Source organism: Mobula birostris, chromosome 21 (assembly GCF_030028105.1).
Source record: "Mobula birostris isolate sMobBir1 chromosome 21, sMobBir1.hap1, whole genome shotgun sequence".
Taxonomy (NCBI): domain Eukaryota; kingdom Metazoa; phylum Chordata; class Chondrichthyes; order Myliobatiformes; family Myliobatidae; genus Mobula; species Mobula birostris.
In genome coordinates, this window is record NC_092390.1 from 20,312,642 (window position 1) to 20,335,208 (window position 22,567).

General features: G+C 42.7%; 1 protein-coding gene across 1 annotated transcript in view; it reads right to left on the minus strand.

Moving 5' to 3' along the window:
• Positions 1-22,567, minus strand: part of tspan15 (tetraspanin 15) — a 136,343-nt gene that overhangs the window by 106,814 nt on the left and 6,962 nt on the right. The gene's annotated exons all lie outside the window — the stretch shown is intronic.

Below are 22,567 nucleotides of genomic sequence, written 5' to 3' on the forward strand. Positions count from 1 at the left end.
TAGATATATGTTGAAATGTCTAATACCAGAGGGCATCCATTGAAGATGAGAGGGGGTAGGTTCAAAAGGGATATGAGGGGTAAGTTTTTTTACTCAGAGAGTGGTGGATGCCTGGAATGCGCTGCCTGGTACATCAAAGGCTTTTAACAGACGTTTGGACAGGCACATAGATGTAAGGAAGACGGAGGGATATGGACATGGTATCGGTAGGAGGGATTAGTGTTTGGGTGTTTTTGATTTGCTTTTTAGCTGGTTCAGCAGAACACTGTGGGCTGAATGGCCTGTTCCTGCGCTGTACTCTTCTATATACCTCTATAAAAGTAATTAAACAACCAAGATTAATTCTGCAGTTACAAGAGCAACCCAGAGGCTGTGTTCCCCTAAATGGGCAACTCACTCTTCAACCCCCTAAAGCACTTTTCATTGTCTTCTACAAGATAAAAGTCTGGGTTTGATAAAAGACACTCAATTGTCCTGGATTAGTGGGGTTTCCTTAACAAACAAGAATCCAGGGAAAAAATGAGATACTTACCTCCCTATCTACTTCCCTCTGTGCTGTACAATTCTACGGCTTAAACAGTCAGTCACCCACCAGCTAGCTTCTGGCAGGACTGCACAAGCGAGATTCCGGATCTCCCCTCGTTGCACCTCTTGAGGTACAGGGCCCGTCAAATTTCTCACAATTTTATAAGCTTCACTTGATGGAAGTGAACACTGTGGGGTAAACTTTCCCACAAATAAAACAGATGAGTATTATGAGAGAAAATGTGAGGTTACCTAGTTTGGGAGGAGGAACAGAAATGCAGAATATTGCAAGGGGGAACAAGCAGACACTGGGTATTTGGATTTTTGGACAGCTTTTGTAAGGTCCCTTACCAGAGGTTGATCAATAAAGTTACAACACACGGTGTTTGGCGTAATATAATGGCACACTTTAGATCAAGATGGGGTTAATAAACCAAAAGGACACAGTGGAAATAAATTAGTTTCCCTTAAGTTAGCAGGCTGATTAAAATGGGGCAGCACACAAATTGATGCTCAAGACTGAGCTATTCTCAATCTACACTGAGCAAAGCAAATATCAGCATCCTAGTTTCAGGTTGTAACCCTGCATTGGGACTGGGGAAATAGTCAGAGTGGGAGTGGTGAGACAGGAGCCAGAGATGATTTGTTGTCTGCCTCCATCTATCATCCACCTGCCATTGCCACTCAAATCTACAAACCATCTCCCCCCTCCTCACTCAGCATACAACCTTTCACCCCCTCCACACTTCAATCACTTCAAGCCTCCATCACAGCACTCCAACTCAAAGCTGATGCAGGTTTCAACCTGAAACATCGCCAATTCCTTTCCCTCACAGATGCTGCTGGACTTTGCTCCAGATTCCAGCATCTGCAGCCTCCTGTACCTCTGTCAAACCTCTAGATGGAATTATGAAGAGGATGTAACAAGACTTCAAAAGGACATAGACACATGAGAGGCTGAGAGCATGACAGATAGACTTCAGTGGAACTTCAATAGTCCAATCATCAGGAATCCCCAGGGCTTTAGAATCAGGAGTAGTTCCTGCCTCCCTTTCACTCAACTAAGTTCTGGGACCATTAAATCCTTTCAACTGCTTAGGGCTCAGGGTCCCGTGCTCCCTGAAAACTCACCTGGCCCTGTTTCCTCTAAGCTCATCAGGTTTACTGGAAAATGGAACATTCTTTGTAAAACATCTGGCAAAAGTGATCTAATAACATCTAACAGTCCAGCAGATCCTAAGTGTGTTTGGCCATTTTAAATGAATGTTATTTAGATTAGTCAGAGAGTTGCCTGGAGACAGCTTACATAATTGTGCACATTAACATTGTACAGGTGTTACAAGTTTGTATGTATTAAGTGCAGATTTATAAATTAGTTGTCTATTTAGTGTTAAGAGCGGCTTCGCAGCGCAATGTGCAGAGTTATGTTGTCACCATGCCAGGGAGTACAGACACAAGCATTTCAGCCTAATAAGCTCACTGACCTTACAATATCTACAAACGTTTGTACTTATACTAATTCCTTTTTATTTTTCCCCATAGTTCCACCAATTCTCCCCAAAACTTACATTTCATATACCAACTAATCTGCCAGCCCGGAGAGGAAATGCACAAGGTCATAAAAAGATTAGATTATGAAGACACTCAGTCCTTGTTTATTGTCATTTAGAAATGCATGCATTAAGAAATGATACGATGTTCCTCCAGAGAGATATTACAGAAACACAGGACAAACCAAGACTAAAACTGACAAAACCACATAATTATAACATATAGTTACAACAGAGCAAAGCAATATCGTAATTTGATAAAGAGCAGGCCATGGGCACGGTAAAAAAAAGTCTCAAGTCCCGATAGCCCCATCATCTCATGCAGACGGTAGAAGGAGAAACTCTCCCTGCCATGAACTCCAAGCGCCGCAAACTTGCCGATGCATCGGAAGCCCCCGACCACAGCCGACTCTGAGAACACACAAACTAAAGGACGTTGGCACCACTTGAACTACTGCACAGAGTCTTGTCATCTTCAGAAGTTTTCTGATGACTCTGCCATAGTTGGATGCATCAGCAAGGGAAATGAGGCTGAGTACAGGGCTACGGTAGGAAACTTTGTCACATGGTATGAGCAGAATTATCTGCAGCTTAATGTGAAAAAGACTAAGGAGCTGGTGGTAGACCTGATGAGAGCTAAGGTACCGGTGACCCCTGTTTCCATCCAGGGGGTCAGTGTGGACATGGTGGAGGATTACAAATGCCTGGGAATACGAATTGACAATAAACTGGACTGGTCAAAAAACACTGAGGCTGTCTACAAGAAGGGTCAGAGCCGTCTCTATTTCTTGAGGAGACTGAGGTCCTTTAACATCTGCCGGACGGTGCTGAGGATGTTCTAAGAGTCTGTGGTGGCCAGTGCTATCATGTTTGCTGTTGTGTGCTGGGGCAGCAGGCTGAGGGTAGCAGACACCAACAGAATCAACAAACTCATCCGTAAGGCCAGTGACGTTGTGGGGATGGAACTGGACTCTCTCACGGTGGTGTCTGAAAAGAGGATGCTGTCTAAGTTGCATGCCATCTTGGTCAATGTTTCCCATCCACTACATAATGTACTGGTTGGGCACAGGAGTACATTCAGCCAGAGACTCATTCCACCGAGATGCAGCACAGAGCGTTATAGGAAGTCATTCCTGCCTGTGGCCATCAAACTTTACAACTCCTCCCTTGGAGGGTCAGACACCCTGAGCTAATAGGCTGGTCTATTATGGTTCTAGTACGATTTATTATTTATGGTGCAACTGTAACGAAAACCAATTTCCCCCGGGATCAATAAAGTATGACTATGACTATGACCAGAGGTCAGGATTTCGCCAGGGTCACTGGAGCTTTGAGGCAGCAGAACTACCCACTGTGTTACTCTCCTGTCTGGGCATATTGTACCCACAGAGGGCCAGGCAACACAAGATGTTGTTCCTTTGCTCCAGAAGGGAGATAGAGTAATCATGAAATGATGAGTCTCACATCAGTGGTGGTGAAACTGGGAGGCGGAGAGATGAAGTAAAGAGCTGGGAAGTTGATTGGTAAAAGAGATACAGGGCTGGAGGAGGGAGAGTCAGACAGGAGAGGACAGAAGGCCATGGAAGAAAGAAAAAGGGGGAGGAGCACAAGAAGGAGGCACTGGGGAGGCTAGGAGTTAAGTTGAAAAAGGGAAAAGGGGATGGGGAATGGTGAAGAGGGGTGGGATTTCTCGAGCTTCCAGTAATGCCCCCAGTCCCCTTCACACTGTTATATTAAATGGGTCCCTTGTATGATAAAATGAACTCGACCTCACAATCTGCCCGTTATGATCTTCCATCTTATTGTTTGCCTGTACTGCATTTTTCAGTAGCTGTTACACTTTAATCTGCATTGTAAACACAAGAGATTCTGCAGAATCTCTTCAGAATTCCAGAGCAATAACATTCAAGCTGATTCATTTGGACTTACGAAGTGTTCTTGATCATTTGGGCAAGTGGGCCAAGAAATGACAAATGATGTTAAGTTCCAATTAAGTGCAAGATGTTGTACTTTGGGAATATAAATGAGATTAGGAATGTGAATGGTAAGGCCTTGAGAAGTGTTGTAGAATAGAGGGGACCCAAGAGACAGGGGTACAGATACACACTTTCCAGAAAGTGGAGACACAGGTTGACAGGGTGGCGAAGAAGGCTTTTGGCATACTGGCCTTTATCATGCAGTACTGAGTTGGGATCTTATATTGCAGTTGTACAAAACACTGCCAGGCTGCATTTGGAATATTGGATTCAGTTTGGATCATCATTTAGGAAAGATGTTACTAAGCTAGGAGTGCAGAGGAGATTTGGAAGGATGTTGCCAGGACGAGGGACCAAGTTATGGAAAGAGTTTAAGCAGGCTGGAATTTTATTTATAGACAATAGACAATAGGTGCAGGAGTAGACCATTCAGCCCTTCGAGCCAGCACCACCATTCACTGTAATCATGGCTGATCATCCACAGTCAGTGTCTAGTTCCTGTCTTATCCCCATAACCTTTGATTCCACTATCTTTAAGAGCTCTATCCATCTCTTTCTTGAAAGCATCCAGAGACTTGGCCTCCACTGCCTTCTGAGGCAGAGCATTCCATATATCCACCACTCTCTGGGTGAAAAAGTTTTTCCTCAACTCTGTTCTACCCCTTATTCTTAAACTGTGGCCTCTGGTTCTGGACTCACCCATCAGCGGGAACATGCTTCCTGCCTGCAGCGTGTCCAATCTCTTAATAATCTTATATGTTTCAATCAGATCCCCTCTCATCCTTCTAAATTCCAGTGTATACAAGCCCAGTCACTCCAATCTTTCAACATATGACAGTCCCGCCATCCCAGGAATTAACCTTGTGAACCTACGCTGCACTCCCTCAATAGCAAGAATGTCCTTCCTCAAATTTGGAGACCAAAACTGCACACAATATTCCAGGTGTGGTGTCACCAGGGCCCTGTACAGCTGCAGAAGGACCTCTTTGCTCCTATACTCAATTCCCCTTGTTATGAAGGTCAGCATGCTATTAGCTTTCTTCACTACCTGCTGTGCCTGCATGCTTGCTTTCAGTGACTGATGTACAAGAACACCTAGATCTCGTTGTACTTCCCCTTTTCCTAACTTGACTCCATTTAGATAATAATCTGCCTTCCTATTCTTACCACCAAAGTGGATAACCCCACATTAAACTGCATCTACCATGCATCTGCCCACTCACCCAGCCTGGCCAAGTCACCCTGCATTCTCATAACATCCTCCTCACATTTCACACTACCACCCAGCTTGGTGTCATCTGCAAATTTGCTAATGTTACTTTTAATTCCCTCATCTAAATCATTAATATATATTGTAAACAGCTCCGGTTCCAGCACTGAACCCTGCGGTACCCCACTGGTCACCGCCTGTCATTCCGAAAGGGACCCATTAATTGCTACTCTTTGTTTTCTGTCAGCCAGCCAATTTTCAATCCATGTCAGTACTCCGCCCCCAATACCATGTGCCCTAATTTTGCCCACTAATCTCCTATGTGGGACTTTATCAAAGGCTTTCTGAAAGTCCAGGTACACTGCATCTACTGGCTCTCCCTTGTCCATTTTCATAGTTACATTTATTGGAGCATAGGAAAATAAGTGTTGATCTTATAGAGGTGTATAAATCATGAGGGGCATAGATAGAGTGAAAGCACGCTGTCTTTTTTCCAGGTTTGGGAACCAGGAACTAGAAGGCGTAGGTTTAAAGTGAGAAGGTTTCGCTCAGAGTTGCCAGAGGAAGTGATTGAAGCAGCTACATTAACAACATTTAAAAAGTGCTTGGACAGGTACATGGATGGTAAAAGTTAAGAGGGATATGGGCCAAACAGTGGCAACTGGGAACTTTGGTTGGCATGGACCAGGGGCCTGTTTCTGAGCCGTATGACTCTCTGATTCTATGAGCTCACACTTCTCAAGAGATTAAATTCCATCTGCCAATGCTCCACCCAATTTTTAATCTCATCTGTATCCTCCTGTAGACTTGGACAATTTTCCTTGCTACTAACTTTCCTTTCATCTGTAAACTTAATAATAAAACCTTAGATATTTATACCCAAATTGCAAACATGTTTCACAATTTTTAAAGGGTTCAGTTTTTAAAAAAAATTTTCACGCACATCTAATTATTATTTTAAGATTCAAAACACATTCTAAAGGATTTTGGATACTCAAGTTGCCGAAGAATTATTTGAAAATGCAATGACAGCATGGTGTTCAAGATGATCCATAGGCATAGATTATACAGCAAAGCTGAGGAAGATAGTGCAGAAAATATTATCTCAACTAATTTTTGCTGCTTGCTGTAGGAGCTGCTGAGGTTCTGGCCCAGGTATAGCACTCTGGTAATCAACATTCTAGCTATTCCTGTATAATTCTCCAGTGCAGGACAACAGCCAGGCAAACCAAGCTTCAAACTTCCCTCTCTAAGAATTTTAAATATAGATATAAGATGTAAGAATTTTAAATGTAGATACATTGTTGTCATAGAACTCTTCCAGTGGAATTTCTCTTTGTTTATTGTAATGTTTTTAATGATCAAGTAATGACACTAGTGGTGTGTCTGGGGACCAGCTTACTGGCAAGCAGGTGGTCAGATGATCTTCTGTTTGACAGCTCCGCTATCTACCCAAATTCACCCAGATACGAAGGAGAAACGGTTTTGGCTCTGGGTCGAAGTGGCCTGGCCCAATGTGAGGAACGGCAGTGAAGGTGAAAAGCAGCAAGTAATGGCTATTGCCAAACGAAATCATTCTCTTCCACAGCAACCTATCGATTAATAGGGTTCCACACTTGCTGACCTCCAATTCTACAATTTTACATCATTTAGTAGGAAGATTAAATTAGGCAAATGGAAAACCTGGAGATTGCGTCATTTTACACAGGTAATGAATATGTCAAATGTGTAAAAATAAAGGGAAAGGCAAAGGTAAACAGCAGTTCCTTAGAGGCAGAGGCAGGACAAATTATAATATGAAAGGAGGAAATGAGTATATTGGTCTTCACAGTAAAAGCCAATAAAATATAACAAAAACTGTGGAGCAAATTAAAATGAATGTCTTAAGGCAATTTAATATTAGAAATCAGATAGCAATAGAGAAGTTCAGGTACTGGTGCACAACTTAAGCTGGCAGAGGGCCAAATTGACAATCCCAATCAGTTCTGAAGGCCACATTGTATGTGAAAACACAACTGCTAGAACCTAACAGCCTAGCTTCTGTTTATATTGCTATGCTTAACAAGCAGCCACCAGCAATGATATCCACATTTGACATGCAGGAGATTACAGTGGTTTTGTGTGTTCAATGGCATAAATCACTTCAATCAGTTTTAGCCTTTGTCAGTCCCACAGAATTGATAGCAGTATGGACCTGCATCCTGAAAACACTCAAATATGAGTATCTGTGGAAATCAAATTAAACTCCTAATCAGAAAATAGAGCAAATTATCCCCACTTCCCAGCATCATCAACAGATTGTCAAAGTTAATTTGTCTTGCTTTTTTTGGTCTCATTTACTATATAGTTTCCTCTTGTGTTTGATCTCCCAAACTGAAATAGCTCACACCTGTCTGCATTAAACTCTGTCTGCCATTTCTCTGTCCATATGTCCAGCTGCTCTTTATCCTGCTGTCTCTTTCAAAAACCTTCCTCACTATCCCCAACTCCAACAATCATTGTGTCATTTACAAATTTACTAACCAGTCCACTGATAAGTTTAGCTAAGTCATTTACTTATATCACAAACAACAGAAGGGAGTAGAAACCTTCATTGATTCACCTCTGCTTCCATGAGGAAAGCATACAAAATGAGAAGCCATCAAAGGCAAAGCCATTTAAACTGACATCTCCCATTTTCTCCCTCATTCGAGGTTGCAAAGCAATAATTTAATCCACTGGTGGTGCATTTTGGGAGCACTAAAAAGGCCCAGACGTACACCATGGATGGTAGAGTCTTACTGAGGAACAGAGGGCCTTGGAGAACATCCAAAGATCCATGAAAGTAAAGAATGGGCAGAGTTAAGATGGTGCCAAATGGCAGACTCTCCGAGCTAATCTGCGGAAATAGCTTAAATTCCTCTCTTTAATGTCTCTTTTTTTCCCTTTTCAAGGCGGCTGGGGTTCTGTTGAGGTCCCTGATCTGCAACAACACTCAAAATATACTTTTTCTCATGGCGATGAGTTGCTGTTCTTGGAACTCACCGACTGAGAGGCGCCATTTTCCGACACTCTTCAGCGCTGGGGTGTAGCCGATACCGCCGACTGATACGTCGCGGGGGAAGGAGCATCAGGATTTCGCTGTGACGGATGTGTGGATGGAGCTCTCTGTAGTCGAGCGTCTGCTGTTTCTCTCTCAATGGTGCGGAGGGTTTGCTGATGATTCTCGAGTCAGAGAATGTCAGAATAAAAAATGACATGGCAAACTGTAACATCATAATGGTGACTGTTGGTCTCCGGTTTCACTGTGAAATGGGTGACACCTCACTGTCTCTTGTTAGTGGGGGAGAGAGAGAGAGAGAGAGATAGAGAGAGAGATAGAGAGAGAGAGAGATATAGAGAGAGATATAGAGAGATATAGAGAGAGATATATAGAGAGAGAGAGATAGAGAGAGAGAGATAGAGAGAGAGAGATACAGAGAGAGATAGAGAGAGAGATACAGAGAGATAGAGATAGAGAAAGAGAGAGAGAGAGAGAGAATGAGAATCTGTGACAAGTCAAACTGTCAGGTAAACAATAGATTTTGTTGACTGCAGATCATGGTCTCTCTTTGTGTGCTGTTGGTTGGTGGGTGGTAGGGGCTGACGATGAAATGAGTGGTGGGGAGGGGGGAGATTGATGCTGTTTATGTGGGGAGAGGGGGATAGGGGGCTTGGGGGTTCTAATGTTTTTCTGTCATTCGTTCCTTTGGGGTTCTGTTTTTCATGTATATCTTCGCAGACTACGTATTTCAGGTTGTATGCTGCATGCATCCTCTGATAATAAACGGAATCATTTGAACAGGTATTTCAGAAAGATAGGAAGGCCTATGGAATACTAGCTTTCATCAGGGGCCATTGAGTACAGAGTTAGGGAGGCTATTCTCCAACTTTACGAAACCTTGGTCAGGGCTGAGCTGGAGCCCAGTGTGTGGTTCTGCCACTCTGCCACACGAAGGGGAGGAGAGGAGGCAGAAGTGCCTGAGAAAAAACAGCTCAGTAATGGAGAGAAGTGGGAGAGGCTCAGTCTGTCCTCCCTGGAACAAAGGTCACATGACTGAGGACTGCTGAACTATGCAGCATAGAGGTAGGTTAGACAGCAGGGAAGTATTCACCATGTCAGAAGTGGATGAAACTAAAGGACACAGATTTAGAGTGAGGGGAAGAGATTCGGAAGGGAAGCTGAGGTGACCCAGAGAGTGATGAGCAGGTGCCTGGAACACGCTGTTGGACAGAGTGCTGGAAGCAGGATCACTGACGGTAGCTATGAGGCTTCGAGGTGCGCAGTGGAATTGCCCAGACCGAGAAGCTATGACCAACTGCTCGTAGATGGGAATAACACACGATGAGTTGGGCTGAACGCCCCGTTTCCACGTTGTAAGGATCCTTTGACTCTATGGCTCTTTCATTCATGGTAACTAGGTTAATTCTGAAACGGACGTATCTTGTTATTCATTCGAATGCTGAGCTCTTCAAAGCTCTTTAAACTTTTCAAACTGCACCATTCTTTCCTGTAATCACATGCACCAACCCTTTCACCACTTCAAGGTAGGATCTCAGGATGTTGTTATTAAATTGGCTTCTGCTTCTGTTAACTATTGAAAACCCATAAGTAGTGGTGTAAAAAAAACAATCTAAAAATAAAACTATTGTTAACCATTTATTTACTAACCTGTTAACTAGTCAGATGCTTTTAACTACTTGTGTGTCAGGATTCACTTTTACACTGACCAACCTATACACTTTGTAAGAGTGCTTTGAAAATTTTCATCTGTTTCTGGTGCCCAGGCATCCTTAGTTCTGCTGCACAGCTTCTTCTCAATCGTCTCCTTTGTGACAGTGTCTGAAGCCGTGAGCCTGAAGATGTCGTTAATGGCATTTCATTTGTCCGGAGGAGGTCAGAGAGGAACTAGCAACTGGCTGGAATGGTGAGATCCAGAACACAATTGCTGCCCTGACAGCCCACGTGTCCATGTCAACTGTAATGTCTATCTATGCTACCAGCTCACTGCTTTAGGCCCATTTCCTCCCAAATCCTTTCCTATCCCCGGCACCTATTCTGATGTCTTTTAAATATTGCAATGGCATCTGCTTCTACTATCTTCTCTGGCCCCTCTTTTGAAACATTCACCAACCTCAGAAAACATACCCCTCAGATCTCCTTTAGATTTCTCCCTCTCATTCAAACCTATGTCCTCTAATTCTAACGCCCCTGACATGAGATATAGGAGTAAAAGTAGGCTGTTCGGCCCATTGAGTCTGCCCCACAATTCCATCACGGTTGATTGTTTTCCCTCTCAAACCCCATTCTCTTGCCTTCTCCCCATGTCCTTACTAATCAAGACACGGCCCAGAAGAAGGCAATGGCAAACCACGTCTATAGAAAAATTTGCCAAGAACAATTATGGCCAAGACAATGATCGCCCATGTTATATGACACAGCACATAATGAATGAACCTATCACCCGCCACTTTAAATAACCCAATGACTTGGCCTCTGCAGCAATGAATTCCACAGATTGACCACCTCTAGCTTAAGAATTTTCTCCTTATCTCTGTGCTAAAGACATGTCCTTCTATTATAAGGATGTGCCCTCCAGTCCTAGACTCTCCCGCTTTTAGAAATATCCTCTCCACATCCACTCTATCCAGGCCTTTCAATATTCGATAGGTTTCAATGAGATCCCCCCTCACTCTTCCAAACTTCAGCAGGTACAGGCCCAGAGCTATCAAACACTCCTATGTTAATCCTTTACATTCTTGTGAATCTTCGCAAGTCCCTCTCGAATGCCAGCACATTCTTTCTTTTTTTTTCTGGTGTGTGCACCTGTGTGTGCGTGCGAGTCTGTGCGTGTCTGTGCATGTGTGTCTGCGTGTCCGTGTGTGCGTCTGTGATGATGTCTTTTTCATGGCTTTTTACAAGGCGTGGAGCGAGAGAGAGAGAGACTGTGTGGCGCACCACTCCTCACACAGACAATTTCGCAGTATTTTCCCTTCATTTTACGGGGCCGAGTTGCGATCTCGACACTCAACCCGGCACGGATGGAAAGCGTACTCGGGAGGAACCTGACTAGTTTCGAACCCGGGAGCCTCCGCTTCCGGGTCCAGTGCCAATGTAGTTGCGCCACTAGCCGGCCCAGCACATTCTTTCTTAGATAAAACTGCTCAAAATACTCCAAGTATGGTCTGATCAAAACCTAATGAAGTCTCAGAATTACAACGTCGCTTTTCTATTCTAGTCATTTTGTAATGAATGCTAACATTGTATTTGCCTTCCTTACCACTGACTCAACCTGCAAGTTAGCCTCCAGGGAATCCTGCACCAGGGCTCCTTTTGCACCTCCGATTTCTGAATTCTCTCCCGTTCAGAAAATAGTCTACAGCTTTACTTCCTCTACTACAGGGCATGACCATACACTATACAGTGGATGCTAGTTAATTGGGCAGCTGCTTATTTGGGGCAACTCTTAAAGAACAAAAACTAATTGATAACATTGCCAGGATTCCCTTCATTTTTTCTGGCACAATATGTTGCTTAATGGGGATGGGAGACTCTCACTGAACAGTTTCTAACTAGCGCTGGCTGCATGTATTTGTGCGGCCATTGGACACTATGCAGTGCACGCAGTAAGCAATTTTTAAATAGCGTCAGATGCATTTGGTTGTGTTCAAAAAGCAGCGATTTTTGTCATTGATAGTTGGTGAGAAATAAGCAGTAAGACAATTTGTAATAGTTTTGCTCACTGCAGTTTCAAGCATTCAGGCTTGGAGATGCCGGAAATGGCTGTGAGTGAAAATGGAACGATTTCACTATTTCAACAAGTTAGGAACTATGAAGAATTTGCAGGTATCGACAATCATCTTGAATGTTACAATAAAAATGAAGATTTGAAGGATTTATCAGGGGCATTTTACAGAGGGCCATTACTGACCATTTCTGAGATGTGTAAGGAAGCTGGAATATTAGAGGAAACACACACATTCTTGGGGAAAACTTGTACGCCACTCAGACAGCTGAACAGGTCAGATCTGAGTCCAGGTACCTGGAGCTGGGGAGGGGTAGGGAGGGGGCAGCACTTCCATTAGTTGCTGTGAGAGCATTTGCAACAGGCAGAGTTTCAGATTCTCATTATCTTCTGGATGAATAAAATATCTGAGACAACATCCTGGTGAACCTCCTCTGTATCCTCTCCAGTGCAATTATGCCCTTCCTGATTTCTGGCCCGAGGACCTGAACGCTAGCTGTGACCTAACCAAATGTACAAATCCTCCAGGTGCAGTTTCATCAAAATCTGATACAAATGCAACATTTCCTTAATCAAAGTAGTGAAACCTTCTCATAATGAAAGCGAACACACCACCCGCCTACTTGGTGGTTTGTTGTGCCAGTGTGTTGACTTTAATGACATGCGCACAGCACACAAAGGTCTCTTTGAATATTAAAACTAACCAATTGTTCACCATTCAACAAACTATACTCTGTTTCTTTGTCACGTGCATCAAAGTGGCTGACCTCAAAGGCACTTTAACACTCACACAGCTAGTCCATTTGTAGCCACACAGCAGGAAAACGGGCATTTGCGAACCAACTTGCCCATGCTGACCAAAGTGCCTTCCCGAGCTGCTCCTTTTTGCCTGCATTTGGCCCACAGCTCTCTAAGCCTTTCTTATCCATATACTGTACCTATCTAAATAGCTTTCAGCCATTGCGATTGTAATTGCCTCTCCCACTTGCCCTGGCAGTTCGATCCACATACCCACCACCCTCTGTGTGGAAAACCTTATATATAAAATAGTTAAATTAAATATATATATAAGGTTTGCACAATTTATTTATTTTAAATAATATATATACTTAATAGTTAAATAAGTTGTGCAAAAATAGAAACAAAAAAGTAGTGAGGTAGTGTTCATAGTTTCCATGTCTATTTAGAAATCAGATTGTAGAGGAGGAGAAGCTGTTCCTGAAACGTTGAGTTATAAGGTCCTTAATCAGAGCAGCCCTCAGCCTCCTTCACTCCAGGGAAAAGACTCCCATCCAATCCAGTCTCTCAAGTCCCAGCAAGAGCCTTGTGAATCATTTAGAAAACAGAACATAGTATCTACAGGCCCTTTGGCTCACTATGTTGCGCCAACCTTACATACTCTAAGATCAATCTAACCTTTCCTTCCAACATATCCTCCATTTTCTATCATCCACGTGCCTATCTAAGAATTTTTTAAATGCCTCTGATGTATCTGCCTTTACCACCACCCCTGGCAGTGTATTCCATGCACCCACCACTCTATGTGTAAAAAGATTACTTTCCTCTAATCACCTCAAAATGATGCCCCTCCCTCTTCATATTAGCCATTTCCACCTGGAGAAAAAGTCACTGGCTGTCTATTTGATCTGCACTATTCCTATCTTAATCATAGTCTTCCTAAATTTGGGCAAGCAAAACTGCACCCAATATATGTTCTCATGAAAGTCTTATATGGCTATAACATAATATCCGAACCCTTGTACTCAATGTCCCTATCAATGACGACAGGCCCGCTGTACAACTTCTCCACCACACTGTCTACCTGTGTCACTATTTTCAGGGAACCATATACTTATACCCCTGGAATTCTCTGTTCTACAACACTCTCTGGGGCCCTATCACTCACTATGTATGTCTTATCCTGGTTTATCTTCCCAAGGTACATTACTTTGCACGCCTTGAGTTAAATTCCATCTGCCATTCCTTGCCTCACTTTTATAGTTGATCTAGAACCTGTTGTAATCTTAGTGAACCTTCTTCACTGTATTCAGGTAAGACTTTGTTTATCTCCTGTGGCTCCACACAAAGAAAACCACAGTCGCCTTAATGGAACCTATTCTTCCCTTAGTTACTCCCAGTATGCCAATGGAATCTTTAAGGATTCTTCTGTACCTTATCCGAGAAGGTTATCTCATGTCACGTTCTTTTCAAGCCTTCCCGGTTCCCTTCTTAGTTGTGGCTCTGCATCCCTAACACTCCTCAAGGAATTTACTTGATGCCAACTGCCTAAGCCTGCCATGTACCTCCTCCATCTTCCTCATTTCCCACTACACTCTAACAGGAATCTGTTGGCCCTGAACTCTCCTCATTGCACTTTTAAAAGACTCCCACTTGCCAGGCATGCTTTTGCTTGTTAGCAGCCTCACCTTAGTAACCTTTGCAAATTCCCGTGTGACGCCCTCAAAATTTGCCTCACCCTGACTTAGGGCTTTAATGTGTGGAACAGTCCAATCTTTTAGAATTATGGAAGTTGGGCAAAACACTAGTGCTGAGGTTAGTGTAACGTTACCACACCGCCAGTGACCAGGGTTCAGTTTCTGCCACTGTTTATAAGGAGTTTGCATGTTCATCCTGTGACTGCAAGGGTTTCCCCTGTGTGCTCCAGTCTCTTCCCATATTACAAAGACCTGCGGGTTAGCAGGTTAATTTGTCAGATGGATGTAATTGGATGGTGTGGGCTTGCTGGGTCAGGAGGGCCTGTTACCTTGCTGTATCTCTAAATCTAAAATCTAAAATTATGGCCACTGGTTCCAATGTGCTTCCCCCGTTTCTGTTTGTTGCCAGCCTCCATTCCAAACAGGAAATGCTGCACACAGTCTCTAGTGGGGCCAGCCACATATTGTTAGAAAAAACTCTCATGGACATAGTGATAAATTCCAGGTAGATTGATAAAATCAGGTTGGTGCTAGTTCTCAAGAGAAGAAATCTATAGAATGCCTACAAGATAGCTTTTTAGAGCAGCTTGTGGTTGTCCCTCTAGGGGAAAGGCACCTCTGGATTGGGTGTTATGTAATGAACCTGATTTGATTAGAGGGTTTAAGGTAAAGGAACCTTTAGGAGACAGTGATCATAATATGATATTATTCACCATGCCGTTTGAAAGGGAGAAGGTCAGATGTATCTGTAATACAGTGGAGTAAAGGACGTTACAGAGGCATGAGAGAGAGAGAGGAGCTGGCCAAAGTTGATTGGAAGGAGGCACTAGTAGGGATGAAAGTTGGAGTTTCTGGGGGCAATTCAGAAGGCGTAGGATTGATATATCCCAAAGATGAAGAAGTTTTTATATGAGAGGATAAGGCAATCGTCGCTGACAAGGGAAGTCAAAAACAGCATTAAAGCAAAAGAAAGGCCATATAAATATAGCAAAATTGGGAAGCTTTTAAAAACAAACAGAAGGGATGAAAAAAAAAAGCCATACAGAGAAAAATGACGAACTATCAAGGGGAAATCTTGCCTGACAAATTGGCTGGAACTTTTTGAGGAAATAACAGGTAGGGTAGACAAAAGAGAGTTAGTGGATGTTGCTTACGTGGATCTTCAGAAAGAGTTGACGATGTGCCTCACGTGAGGATACTTAGCAAGGTAGAAACCCATGGTATTACAGGCAAGATGTTAGCGTGGATAGAAGATTGGCTGACTGGCAGGAGGCAAATAGTGGGATTAAGGGGAGGGGCTGTTCTGGTTGGCTGCCGGTGACTGGGGTCAGTATTGAAACGGTTTCTTTTCCTGTTATATGCCAACAATTTGGATAATGGAATTTGGCTTTGCGGCCAAGTTTACAGATGATATAAAGATAGGTGGGGAAGCAGGTATTATTGAGAAAGCAGGGAGTCTGCAAAAGGATTTACATTGGGAGAATGGTCAAAGAAGAGGCAGGTGGAATATAGTGTAGAGAAGTTTATGGTTATGTGCTTTGGTAGATGGAATAAAGGTGTAGATTAAACAGTTAGAAAATACAAAAATCAGAGGTGGAAAGGGACTTGGGAGTTCATGTGCATGATTCCCTAAAAGTTAGCTTGCAGTATGAGTTGGTGGTAAGGAAGACAAATGCAATGTTAGCATTAATTTCAAGAGAAAAAGAGTATAAGAGTAAGGATAAAATGCTGAGGCTTTACAAGGCTTTGGCCAGACTGCACTCTGAGAATTGTGAGCAATTTTGGACCCCTTATTTAAGAAAAGTTGTGCTGGCATTGGAGAAGATCCGGAGGAGGTTCATGATAATGATTCTGGGAATGAAAAGGTTAACGTATAAGGAGTGTTTAATGGCTCTGGGCCTGTACTTGCTGGAGTTTAGAAGAATGAGGGGAGATCTGATTGAAACCTATCGAATATTGAAAGGCCTAGGTAGAGTGGATGTGGAGAGGATGTTTCCAATTGTCGGAGAGTCTGGGACCAGAATGCACAGCCTCAAAATAGAATAAACTGTCTGGATACAGGGTCTTGTCCATTTAGCTAGAGGGTGGTGAATCTGTGGAATTCATTACCATGGACGGTGGTGAGGGCCAAGTCACTGAGTATGTTTAAAGTGGAGGCTGATAGGTTCTTGATTCATCTGGACATCAAAGGTTACAGGGAGACGGTAGGAGAATGTGGCTGCAAGGAATAATAAATCAGCCAAGATGGAATGGCCTAATTCTCCTCCTTTGTCTTATGTCTTATGGTATTATAATTGGTCACAACAGCTGCATTGCATTGCCTCTGCTAAACACTCTGCAGAGAATTTCAGATCTACCACCTGTTGGTGTCAAGCCCTCCTCCGACTCTCACTTCCATTTCCTGTGTTATGAGAGTTAAGATTCAGCTCAAGGTGAAAGACACATAGATACATCAAGCAGAAACACAACAGGTCAAGCACCATCTGCAGAAAGATAGGAATTGTTGACATTTCTGGTCAAACCACAGCAGCAGGACCCTGGTGCAGAATTTTGGCCTGAAACACCAACGGTCTTGATGCAAGGTCTTGATCTGAACTGTAGACATTTCTTTCTTACCATGAATGGGGTTCAACCCACTGAACTTCCTCCAGGAGATTGCTGATCCAAATTCCATCATCTGCAGTCCCTTGAGTCTATATCATTTTGAGTACAGCAACAAGAGACTCAAATGAAACCAAAATCAACTAGCATCAAGGGGCAACTTTCCGTAGTCTTCCAATCCTGTCTTGATACAAAGGAATGAAATCGGGTGTATAGACAAGCCTGACAGGTATAGATGGGTCAGCTTAACATCTGTGGTGGGAAAAGTTTAAGAAACAATAAATCAAAGAAAATTTACTAGGCATTTGAAGAAGCCCAGTTAATAGAGCCAAGAGCTTTGTTGAAGGTAAATAGTGCTCAATTAACCTGACTTTTTTAAAATGAGGGTAACATTGGAACAATGGCTTTTCCAAAATTCAATAATGGGACAAATGATACATTAAAGACTTAGATATGAAAATACAGAGTAAATTTTCAAACACCAAGCATGTGATGTGGTAGAGTGTGAAGAGGGCCTGGTGGGCTAGCAGAACAAACAGGGAAATCAACAGAAAATGAAATTTCATACTGAATGGTTGGAATTTTACAATTCTGGTTCTTCGTAATTCTGGTTATCAATAAAGGAATCAGAGTCAGGTTTAATATCACAGATATATGTCATGAAATTTGTTGTTTTGCAACAGAAGTATAGTACAATACAGAAAACTTACAACTATAACTTACAATAAGAAATATATTAAAAAAATTAAAGCAAGTTGTGCAAATAATGAGCAAAAATAGTGAGGTAGCTTTCATGAGTTCATTATCTGTTCAGAAATTGATGGCAGAGGGAAAGAAGCTGTCCCTAAATTATTGAGTGTGTGTCTTCAAGCTCCTGTACACTCTCTCTGATGGCAATAATAAGAAAAGAGCACATCCTGGGTGATGGGGAGCTCATAATGTTGGATGCACCTTTTTGAGGCATCACATTTTGAAGACATCTTCCATGTTGGGGAGGCTAGCACCCATGACAGGGTGAGTTTACAACCCTCTGCAGCTTTCTTCCGATCCTCTGCAGCGCTCCGCCAAATATTGCAAAGAGTTAGAATGCTGTTCACGGTACGTCTGTATAAATTTGTTAGAGTCTTTGGTGACATTCCAATTCTCTTCAATCTCCTAATGAGATATATCCACTGACGGCCTTTTTCATAATTGCAGCAATATGTTGGGCATGTTGACATCCAGGAACTTGAAACTGCTGACCACTCGGTGAGGACTGGTATGTGTTTCCTCAACTTCCCCTTCCTGAAGTCCATAATTAATTCCTTGGTCTTAATGATGTTGAGTGCAAGGTTTTAGTTGCAACATCACTCAATCAGCCAATCTATCTCACTCCTGTACATCTGAGATTCTGCTAATAATAGTCATGTCATCAGCTGTGAAGGTCCAGAACACAAATACTGTACCACAATAAGAAATGAGATGGGTAAATATAGCTTCAAGATCGGATTGGAGAAACTGGAATTATCCTTTTCTTTGAACACAGAAAGTTGAGAGGAGGTTTGATCCCAGCTTAGATACAGAAAAAAATAGAAAAAACTTCTCTTACTAGCGGATGTTTCATAAGCAGGAACACAGACTTAAGCCAATGGGCAGAAGATCCAAGGGGAACGTAAGAGAAAAGTTTATATGCTGAGAGTGATTGTAATTTTAACTAAATGTCTGCAAGGCTGACGGAAACTAGTCATTCAGCAATTTAAAAAAAGGAATCTGAGAAGGCATAAAGTAAGGTAATGGGGGAAGAATAGGAAAAATGATCTGCAATTTGTTCTACAAAGATTTTTTGTCCCATAGACTCAATGGTCATAGCAACCGCCAATGAAAAATTGTGAGTGGTGGAGCCCAAGCAGTTTAGTCCAGAAAACTGCTGTATCAGTTTTATAGATTTCAAAGTTAAACTTTCTTTGATTGGCTCAAGAAGTAATAAGGTTGCATCATATGTTTCTATTTGTAATTCTGGTGAGTAAACTCACAAGTAAAATTCTTGTCACATAAATCTAAAAAGGAACAGATTATTTATTTTTGACCATCAATTGTTTTCTCATCACTGAATTCCTGAACATTAAAAAGTAAACTTGCATTCAACTGTAGAGCCTTCAAAAATATTGATTGCAAAGACAATTAAATACTGAGAATTCTGCAGTGAATGAGTCACCTCTTAACAATCAAACAGTATTTTATTCAGTAACATGGGACATGTCAGAGCTCTGGAGGGATACTCTCTTGTCTGAATGGCAATGCCATCAACAGCACTTAATAACCTTGAGCATGAACCCTGAACTCCGAGTCCAAAACCCGTTACCAAGAAAATACAAATGTTGGAAATCTAAATAAAAATAGAAAGTGCACTCTGGCATCCAGCTGTGGAAAGAGAATTATAGCTACTGTAACTCATGATTGGCTCATTCAGCTGATGAAGCATCCATTCCTCCCGTTATTAATTTATACTTTGGCTACAATATGTATGATTTATGAGTGCACTACAGCGACTCAACACTAATTTGCAATTATATAGTACTTCAGTGTGGAATCAGAAAAGAATTCCACAGGACAAAACAAACCCAAGCAATATAAGGAAATAATAAATAGATTTCTAAAAGTTTGTTCAAAGCGGTACGTCCATTTGCGAAGATGTGCGTGACCCTACAACATTCAGGAAGTTCTTCAAGCAGGGCTAAGCAAACAACTGCCAGCACATTGTACACCATCCACAAATACTTTGTAATTACTTATCTTGGATACTCTGACAACCTCTGAAATTGAAGACCTCTACCATCAGAACAAAGAAGGTAACCAGCCTAAGAGAACACACCATTCAGTCATCACTATCCTCACTTGGAAACATTGCCAAATTCTGGAGTTCCCTACTAGACATCACAGGAAGGACAGTGGTAACTCAAGAAGGCAGTATTATATAGATATAATCAGATATACATGAGGGTGAATTTACCAACATCTGAATTAGTCACACAAATAAGCATGCTTATTGAATTTTTAAAATCACGGCTTAATATTTTGATGCCTACAAGGCATCCATCAAACTATCATTATTACATATTATCAGCCTTCGTCTTCTAAGCTGTATCAGGATAAACAACGCATCTTCTGAGACTCATGATGGAGCCTTCAAGTCTGGAGACAGAACAGCTCTCAGAGCAGCAGCCAGAAGAAACCTCATCTTAGGCATCAAGAGGGCAAAGACCACCTACATGCAAAAAAGTTCAGGAACGCCTTTCTGATAATGATCCCAGCATATGTCGAAACTTTAAGGGCTTTAAGGGCATTACAGACTACACAAGGAGAAACAGCATCGACTGAAGCAGTGACACCTCCCTCCCTGATGCTCTAAACAACTTTTACGCATGCTTCGAGACATGCATCACAATGCCAGCTACGAAAGCTACCCCTCTCCCAGGTGAGTGACCCACTGTCCGTAACAGCAGCAGACATGAGAAGGACTCTGCAGAGAGTCAACCCCCGTAAGGTGGCCGGGCCAGACAACACCCCAGGCTAAGTACTCGGGGAGTGTGCACACCAATTCAATGGCATCTTCAACATTTCACTCATTCAGGCTGCATTCCCCACACACCACCTTCAGATCTTAACGGCTACTGCCCAGCGGCACTGATGCCAAACGTCATCAAGTGCTTTGAACGGCTGGTAAGTTCATATATGAAAAACTCTATTCCTGTCCCTTTGGACACTCACCGATATGCTTACCAACAGAACCCCTTTATGCACCTGGTCCTGACATACCTAGAAAACTAGGACAGTAGCCCAGAATGCTGTTTCTGGATTCTAGTTCAGCATTCAGCACTATTGTCCCACAGATCAAGGTGAATAAACTCCTATGGCTCGGTCTAAATGTACTACTGTGCAATTGGGTGTTGGACTTTCTAACCAACAGACTCCCCAGAGTCAGGAAGCACAGCCACAGCTCCCTCCCCATCATCCTCAGCACAGGTGCCCCCCAGGGCTGTGTGCTGAGCCCATTGCTGTACACTCTGCTCACACACGACTGCACGGCCAAACACCCAGGCAATCACATTGTCAAGTTCATTGAAGACACGACAGTGGTGGGGCTCATCACCAACAACGATGAGACAGCCTTCAGAGAGGAGGTGGAAGAGCCAGGCAAATAACCTCTTCCTCAATGTCAACAAGGAGATTGATATCGACTTCAGGGTGTAAGGGTTTCAAAGGTTATGGGGAAAAGGCAGGAGAATGGGGTTAAGAGGGATAATAAATCAGCCATAATGGAATGGTGGAGTAGATTCAATGGGCCAAATGGTCTAATTCTGCTCCTATGTCTTGTGGTCTTCAGAAGAACTCGCATCACTCATATCCCTCTTCACATCAGGGATGGGGATAGGGGCGGGAGCAGTGTTATCTCTATAACCACAAGGAAAAACATCATCATTTCCAGTGCTTAATCAACGGGAAAGATGCAGCAACACAAGAGAGACTACATTTGCAGGAATCCGGAACAAAATACATAATCAGTGTGTCAAGCTGAATTTGCAAAACCGAAGGGATGGTTGATGTTTCATGAATGACACTGTGTTGATGAACTGACACTCGGCTCCATAACACCAACACCACAATAACACTACACTCTCTATAATAGCCGTACCCCCACAAAGGACATCATCAATTATAACAATATTTCATATTAACTCAGTCCCATAGCAGCTCACCGAGAACAGGATCTGCTCAATTTCCTATATGCCTCATTGATGTTCTGGTGACACCCTACAAACATTAGCTTTATCTCAGTGTTAACAGTTTCACATTGGAGTCACAAGTTTCAAAACTTCCTTACTGTACTCAGGGGCATGTTACCTAGACTGATATTCTAGTTCAAGGAGCACTGCACTACCAGCATGGTACTTCTCAGATGATACATTCAACTGTTGGCTTTTGAAAAGCACAGACAAAATCAGCCGATTGTGGGAAGAAAGGCAGGGAAGTTACCCCTGGTGTATTTAGCAATTTTTGCTTCTTATGTCACCTCAGCAGCTGTTAAAAGTTGAGAAACCTGCTGCCTGCAAATTGACAGCGGTGTTTCAAATCTCTTACTAGCTCTTCCTTCAGTTAGTCCTGACGAAGGGTCTCGGCCCGAAACGTCGACTGCACCTCTTCCTAGAGATGCTGCCTGGCCTGCTACGTTCACCAGCAACTTTTATGTGTGTTGCTTGAAATTCCAGCATCTGCAGATTTCCTCGTGTTAGCAGTGTTTCCTAATTGGCAAAAGTAACTATATCATTGAATGAAGTTTCTTTGGGGTGTATTAAGGTTGTGAAATGAAAGATCTAACTTCTTCTCTTCTTGCCTTCCATGGGACAATACAAAGGTTTGCAATACGAAGTCTGAGGATGTGCCAGTGCCGGGCTTCCTGGTACAAAAATTCAGAACACTCTGTGCTCTTGTGGTGCATCACACGAAGGAAAACATCCCAGTGTTCACC